This window comes from Argentina silus (genome assembly GCF_951799395.1).
Source record: "Argentina silus genome assembly, chromosome: 13".
Taxonomy (NCBI): Eukaryota; Metazoa; Chordata; class Actinopteri; order Argentiniformes; family Argentinidae; genus Argentina; species Argentina silus.
In genome coordinates, this window is record NC_139667.1 from 752,400 (window position 1) to 760,932 (window position 8,533).

The window sequence follows — 8,533 nt, forward strand, 5'->3', positions numbered from 1 at the left end:
CCGATTTTCTGAGACCTCCAAAGGAAGGTCAAACATTACACACACACACACACACACACACACACACACACACACACACACACACACACACACACACACACACACACACACTCATTCCGCTGCGTGTTCATATGATATGGATCATTGCTAATAGGATTCCTTGACCGGTCTTGCAGACGTATCGACGTTTTGTCTTCATGTTGTGATGTTGTTTGTTCAGACTTTCAGACTTTTGGGAGACAGTTGAGTTTTAACCCTGTTATGTTTCTCGGCTACATTCAAGTTTGTTTTAATGAATGAAGTATCCAGAGAGGGTGTATGTTGCTGTATCAAAAACACATTTAAAAAAAATAAAAATAAAAATATTATGAAAGTAGCTCAGACTTCTTCAACTTTGACGTCACACACACACACACACACACACACACACACACACACACACACACACACACACACGCACACAGCTTATCTGCCTTGTCTTGAGGTCATGGAGAGTGCATGAGGATGATGAGCCCTGTTTGAATACTCTAAAAATAGGCTTTCCTTCCTTCCCTCCTCTCTTGCTTCCTTTCTCCTTTGCTTCCTCCCTCCTTCCTTCCTTCCTTCCTTCATTCTTTCCTTACTTCCTTCCCTCCTTCCTTCCTTCCTTCCTTCCTTCTTTGATGTAAACATGGATCCAACAGGATAGAACTGGTTTAAACAAGCTTTTCACTGCATTGCTTTCATCAAGTCATGGCAGATCAGTGATTTCCTCCAGGAAGTTGGGGAGGCAGGAGGCGTATTAAGAGTGTTCAGAGGCCACAGTGTCAGGAGTGAATCTGTTATCCATTACAATAGCAGGTGAGGATGTCCGTGCTCATCTAGAACTTCATCTAGAACCATTAGAGCAACTGTTCAGCCCTGAAACAGCACCGTAATGACTATTGACCCGTTGATTTGGACCAACTGGATTCAATAGTTTCCCATCCTCAACTTTTCCACTTTCAGTATTTAAAGGGATAGTTTATCCCAAATTACTAAATCACATATTGGGTTCTTTACCTTGAAAGGAGTCAATGGACAAGGACAGACTTCTATCCACACGTTGGTTCTGTTTATCTGGGCTCTCAGAGGTGCCTTCATTCTGCCGGGTGTATCTGTTTATCGTCACAAGTGCACTGCATGTCTCCTGAGTCAGAACTTGTCACTAACCGCTAATTGTTAGCATTCGGAACCAAATCCAAATGCAAGTCACTGGACCCACGTTAGCATGTATGAATTGTCATCCTCCAATCATCTCAAAGTCATTTACATTTCAAACAAGCTCACCAAAGTGTTGATAGAAGCTGAGTCCATACACTCCTTTCAGGGTAAGGAACCAAATATGTGATTTAATCATTTGGGTGAACTGTCCCTTTACTCCATGTTATGGTCCCTCAGGGATCATTCCCACCAATCATAGCGGCTGGTCACACACCAACGGGTTTAACATTCATAACCGGTCTACCGTAGGCGGTCTGCAGCCATTCTCTCTGACATCAATGGAGATATAGAAGTCATATGCCTCATATATCTGAGACCTTGAAGCACCGTGAGGCTCAGAGAGACACAGTGACTCATATCTTCCACTCGTCAGTCACAGAAAAGAGAGGAAAGTAATTAGAAAATGCTGAGAGAGAAAATGAACAATTAGACTCTGTGGCCCCTAACGAAGTTGACAATTAGGAGAGGCTCAAAGACCTGGATGGTTTCAATCAATAACATATAGGAAATGAAAAGAAAGGAACTGCTAGGCTCCATCAGCGGAGACACACACACAGCGGAGTCCGGAATCCTCACCAGAAGAGGTCTTTGCTTGAATGTCATTGTTATTTCAAGGACAAATCGGTCTGAAGTCCCCAGGGACCAGAGTCTTGCTGTCACATGACAGGAATACAAAGTTTGTCCAGTTGCTGCAGCAGAGAGGAGAGGAGGGGAGAGGGGAGGGGAGGGGAGGGGAGGGGAGGGGAGAGGGGAGTCTATAGGCCTACTGCAGCAGAGAGGAGAGGAGAGGGGAGGGGAGGAGAGGAGAGGAGAGGGGAGTCTATAGGCCTACTGCAGCAGAGAGGAGAGGAGAGGGGAGGGGAGGGAAGAGGAGAGGGGAGTCTATAGGCCTACTGCAGCAGAGAGGAGAGGAGAGGAGAGGAGAGGAGAGGAGAGGAGAGGAGAGGAGAGGAGAGGAGAGGAGAGGAGAGGAGAGGGGAGGGGAGAGGAGAGGGGAGTATATAGGCCTACTGCAGCAGAGAGGAGAGGAGGGGAGGGGAGGGGAGTCTACAGGCCTACTGCAGCAGCAGAGAGGAGAGGAGGGGTGAGGAGTGGAGAGGAGAGGAGAGGAGAGGAGAGGAGAGGAGAGGAGAGGAGAGGAGAGAACAACAGCGTCTAGTAGAACATTACATTTGTCTGTTTCAGAACGATTTGTTTGCTTTCAAAGAAAAAGGCTTGAACCAGAACGAGAGCTGAGAGCGTTTGACATTGACGTTCCTTGTCACCGGAGCTCTCTGGCCTGACATCATCTTCTATCTAACATGCTGCAGTACGACTTCCATGGTTCAGCCACACGCTTCGCTGTCTCCTTGGTTGATCATAGCCTTTCCCAACAGCGCCCGGAGGGGATTTATTTATGGTATGTTTCATACGCATCAACAGCAGAAACATTTTACAGTCCATTTATAACCCAGCTACAGGCCTGCAGTGTATCACACGCACATTGTGCTGTATGGTAATTGCTAGTGCTGTTTTCCTGGTGTAAAGGCCTGGCCCTTTCTCAATATGTTATGAACGTCTGTACGTCACAAACTGCAGAATTCTACAAGTAAAAAAAAAAAATCCTTCTTCTAGCATTGTGACTGCCAATGGCCCCTGGTCCGAGCATTGATTACTCTCCAAGTTCAAGTTCCGTTTATTTGTCATTACATTGAATACAAGGACACAACACAACGAAATGCCTTGGGCAGAGCATCTCTCAATAATAATCAGCTGAGAAAAACCATCCTAGTATCCACAGGTTTCAGGATCTAAGAACTCAGCATGAATGCCTTTCCTCCACCTGCTAGAGGTTCAGAAGGTTTCAGGTTTCAGAGGGTCAAGTTCTCTCTTGGAGGGAGGGGGGGAGGAGGGGGGAGGGAGGGAAGGGATCACTCACTTATCAGCTAGGATGAAACAGGCTTCAAATCACGCTGTTGGAGCTGCCTGTCAGAAATGCCTGAATCCCTGTGTGTGAGTGTGTGTGTGTGTGTGTGTGTGTGTGTGTGTGTGTGTGTGTGTGTGTGTGTGTGTGTGTGTGTGTTGTGGGGGTCAAGCCAGTCTATCATTCTACGACTGCACTCTCTCCATTCCTAAGGAAGGAGAGGAAGAGAGGGGGATGAAAGCTGTCTGAGGGATGACAGAGAGGTCTATCCTTTCTAAGCCTTCGGCCAGAGGATGTGAAGATGCCCCTCCTCCTGTCTTCAGGGCGTCGAAGGAGACTTCGCTTTCAGGGTGTTTCAGTGTCTATTCTCACTTGTCACAGACGGCTGTGTGTTTGTCTGTCTGTGTGTGTGTGTGTGTGTGTTTGTCTGTCTGTGTGTGTGTGTGTGTGTGTGTGTTTGTCTGCCTGTGTGTGTGTGTGTGTGTGTTTGTCTGTCTGTGTGTGTGTGTGTGTGTGTGTTTGTCTGTCTGTGTGTGTGTGTGTGTGTGTGTGTGTGTGTGTTTGTCTGTCTGTGTGTGTGTGTGTGTGTGTGTGTGTGTGTTTGTCTGTCTGTGTGTGTGTGTGTGTGTTTGGTTTCTCGTTCTCTCTATCTCTGGATTCTCTGTTTCCTCCCACCTTCTAATTCGCCCTCTCCTGTCCGTCCCTTTCTCTCTTCCCTCTCTCAGGCCCTCCCGGCTGGTGTGTCTGTCCAGACTAGAGAGTGAGCCCCCTGTCTTGGCTAATCTGGGCAGTCCAGCTTGCTGCAGTCAGAGAGATGGGTCGTAGGAAAGGCCAGCCTTTCCAGATAAGAGACGCTCCTCTTGCGAGTCAAAGCAGAGATAGGTGGTCTTGACCTATAAACACAGTAAACTGCTGGAGGAGGAACGTTGCCTCTCTGTCTGGAGAATTGCCAGCCGCCACTGCCAGCCGCCCCTGCAAAGGTTTGTTCAAAGTGTTTTCCGATCGATGGGAACTTTAGAAGACTTTAGAAGAGGATGGGAGCAGAGGACTGGACTAGAAGGATGAATCTGACAATAACAAACACATTAAAGCATTTTGTTTATTGATTATTATTTATAATGACAGCATGCTGTATACTATACTGGAGCTGCACATCTGTAACGAGGAAAGATACTTTCCTCTCCTAGTTTCCTCTCCTAAAACTTTAATTATCACTGTGAAAATCTGTCGGTCTCGCCTCAGTTCTCCTAATGGCATTCAGATGTTCTTTCTCATAAAGGATGTTGCTTGCCAGATATGGACTGATATATTGAGAGAAAGCCATTGGCAGTTAAAAACACAAAACCGCTCATGGGCGTTCTTTAAAGGCGTGTGGTAAGCCAAACACTTCATTGCTTTTCTCTTTTAATTAGTCCCGCAGTTAGTCTTCCAGCGTCAACACAGCAATTATGAAAATTACCAAAGCATTGTGTCTTGCCCGTGGTTGTATAATCAAGAGAATACTTTTTGGATTCAACAGCCTGGCTTCAACAGCTCGGAAACGGGTTCGGGCTGAGTCTAGCCTGCATGGGGGGAATGTGGAGGATTCCAGACCCCCTTCAGGTATGGCTGTGTTCGGATAGAGGTTCTGATCCACTGTTCCTGTCTGCAGTGCTGTCTCTACACCGCAGGGCAAAGACGTGGCTCTCCAAAGCAAGTAGGCTCAGTCACAGAGATCAATGCTCCATGCAGACAGAAATCAAGATTTTAATCGTTTGTTTGTGAGTGTTTTTACAGCGTTTGTAGACAGCAGCATGTGTTAAAACTTCAAAACTAGATGAAAGAAATGAACGAGATCAGAAGGTGGAAAACGACTGCAGTATGACTGAGCAGTTATTAACGTGACTCATGTTTCGAAAACACGAATCCAATTTCAGCCTTGGGAATAATACTGGGGTTCTTGTTGATAAAATGATAAACACAGTGAACCAATCTGAAATGGGAATATTCTGGTCTTCAATACCAGAGTCGTTTACCAGAGTCATTTACATCCAAATGACAGCATCTCCGCTGAAGCCATTCACATTGTGATTGAAACCTGAGTCAGTGGAGGCTGGTGGAAGCATTGTAATGCATGGAATGGAACAGAGGCCGGTGGAGGTAGAACACACAGGTTTGATACCATTCCTCATTCCATTCCATGCATTACAATGAGCCCGTCCTCCGATTTCTACCTCCACCAGCCTCCCCTGACCTGACTATACCCTAGAAGAAGATCACAGAAACAGCTGGAGCCATGCAGTATTCAGCAGCCCGGGCGCCAGAGGGTCAAGAGGATTATGGGAAATGCGGTCTCACTCCGCAGGGCCTACCCAGCAGGCTTTGAGTCGCTCACTCTCTGCCCCTGCTCCTCCAATCAGCTTCCATCACTCATCCCTCTCCTCATCCTGGGTGTATCCAGGATATCACTGCTGTTGCATAAGCCCACAACCGTGTGAAACTCATCCCTCTCCTCATCCTGGGTGTATCCAGGATATCACTGCTGTTGCGTAAGGCCACCACCGTGTGAAACTCGAGCGCAGAACCCAAAAATGGGCTCGGATTCAGTTTATTTCGTCATTTTCGGCTTTTTAACTTTCCGCGGTTTTAATGAGTCGAATTATGAAACAGTCACAGAATATGACTGCATATCAGAAGCATGGCCAAGGCTGATGTTATGCAACAGAGTCAGATAAGACGTGTATAAAAGCAGAGAAGTTCTGGGCACTCTGCAGAAGAGGCAGGGGAACGTTGACTGGGCACGGAGGGAATTGGCTTTGAGATTCGTAATATAAAGTTGTTGTTTTTCCATAAGCCAGACCTCATAGACTCTCGCAACTTTTGAATGTGAATATGACTCATTTCATTGTTTGTCTTTTGTTGAGGAGATTCCAATAGAGGATGAGAGGATTCGTATTTCTTTTCCCTACGAGGCGCCTTCAAAACTAGAGAAAGAAACGCTCTGAAGGGAGAGGGCAAGAGTTTAGGAAGGAATACAGCTGTGATGAATACACTTTATCCACAGGAATTGTATTCCACAAAATAACGACAATCACTCACACCTACATCCACTGGATAGAGCCTGGCGGTTGAGTGGGATTGCATGTCTGTTATGGCGAGCCTGACCTCAAGGCTGCACATTTGATTGAACTAAATAATTCACAGCTTTAATTCATGCATTAATGAAACATGAGGCGGTCCATGAATTACCTTCGAGTTCAGCTGGATTTGAGCCAGAGTTCATCTGCCAGAGTTCACCACCCCCCCCGGGGGTGAGCAGGGGGTGACAGAGGAAGTGCCCCGGGGGGAAGAGGGATGGATGAGCGTCATTTACAGATCACTTAAGAAGAGGTGTTGGGGAGTCGGGGGGACTACATCAGAGGAGGCTGGTGGAGGTAGACTACATCAGACGTGGCCGTATGTACAGTGTAATCCAGGGGAGGCTGGTGGAAGTAGAAATCGGAGGAGGGGCTCATCGGAATGGAATGAGGATACCATTCCTTTATTCTGATCCATGGATTACAATGAGCCCGTCCTCCGATGTCTACCTCCACCAGCCTCCCCTGCTGGATGCTGAGTCCTTGTGGAGGCAGTTAGGGTGTCTTGTGAGGCAGACTGTGTCCTGCTGGCCTTTGGCCTGGCGGAGGAGAGAGCCAGGCCATGCTAACAACCTGCCTGGGCTCAGACAGTCTTGACATGGAGCCGGCGGTGGGAACTTCAGACATTTAACATTACCTTTTGTATCTTTCTCTCTCTTCCTCCACCACCTCGTTTCCCACATCCTCTCTCGCTCTTTCTCCCTCCCCCCCTCTCCCCTCTCTCTCTCTCTCTCTCTCTCTCCCCTCCTGTTTCTCTCTCTCTCTCTCTCTCTCTCTCTATCTCTCTCTCCTTTTCCATTCAACCAATGCATAATTCATAGACTGTATACAGTCTCCATTATAATGCCTTTCCCCAGCTGTGTAAAGTAGAGAAGATTAAACCTCAATCACTTGCATCATAGTCCCTGGGAAGGGGAGGAGAAATGAGAGAAAGAGAGATGGGAAAGAGAGAAAGAGAGATGAAAAGCTTTCAAAGCTCTCAAGAGTTGCCATCAGGATCCCAATGACAAATACAGATCTGCGTCTCAGGAACCGATATCAAAGGATAATGGGTTTACTAGGTGGGTACAGAATCAGATGGACCCGAAAAGTTCCACAGACATTGATCTGGGCTGAAGTCCCAAAAGTCTGGCTCTATGTGGCTGAAGACCCAGCAGCTGTGGAAAGAGAAAGCACAAATACCCTATCAAATACCCAATTAAGGAACACCGTTAGTATTAAGTGACACCGAGACTCTTTGGTCTTTCCATGCCAAAACTACGCTCTAATCGATAATTCCTCAACACGATACACGATGAAACAAACACTTCAAACCAGCGTTCGGGCGACAAGCAGGAAATACATTTAGTGGCTTCTCCTTCATTTAGATGCAACTGCACCTCAGTCTCATAAAGACGCTGAATAAAACTTCCAGTCGATATCCCCTGTGGAGACACACAGACATCAACCAGTATCGAGGCAAACACATCACTCTGTGTATTCCACAGTCCTCACCAAGCCACACCAAACACAATCGGCATATCTCGTTGAGCCGGAGGCATTGTTTTTTAACCTTTGCTCTCCGCAGAACAATCTGGAACAATCCATCATAAGGAGTATCCAGGGCAGTGGAGTTAAAGCTCGACTAATTACAGGGACATTACTGTGGTGTTGCTCAGAGTGTTCTCCTCCGATACGTCCTCTGGTCTCGGCCTCCCGGCGATCCCAGCGTGAGGCCTTCATGTCCCTGATAAGACAGGCGTGGAGCCGGGCTCTCTCCAGCCAACACACTGCTGCATGCATACAGATGGCCTAGACTGGGCCCTGCAGGCTGCCGGAGAAGAGATAGACAGGGGGGAGGGAGGGGTGGGGGGGGGGGTGGGGGTGGGGGTGGGAGGGGAGGGGAGGAGAGAGAGACTTGGAGAGAAAGAAAGAGAGAGAGCGAAAGAGAGATACATGGGTAGAGAGAGAGAGACACAGAGAGACACAGAGAGAGAGAGAGAGAGAGACAGAGAGAGAGAGAGAGATCTCCACCATTCTATTTTTGTTTTGTTATTATTAGGGGTCCCGTTTGTTTCTGCTTAGGGAGACACACATCTCAGCTGGACTGAACCTTCACACACACACACACACACACACACACACACACACACACATGCACGCACGCGCACACACGCACACAAACATACACACTCTACACACACACACACACACACACACACACACACACACACACACACACACACACACACACACACACACACACAACTCACATATTTCTGATAGGAACCTC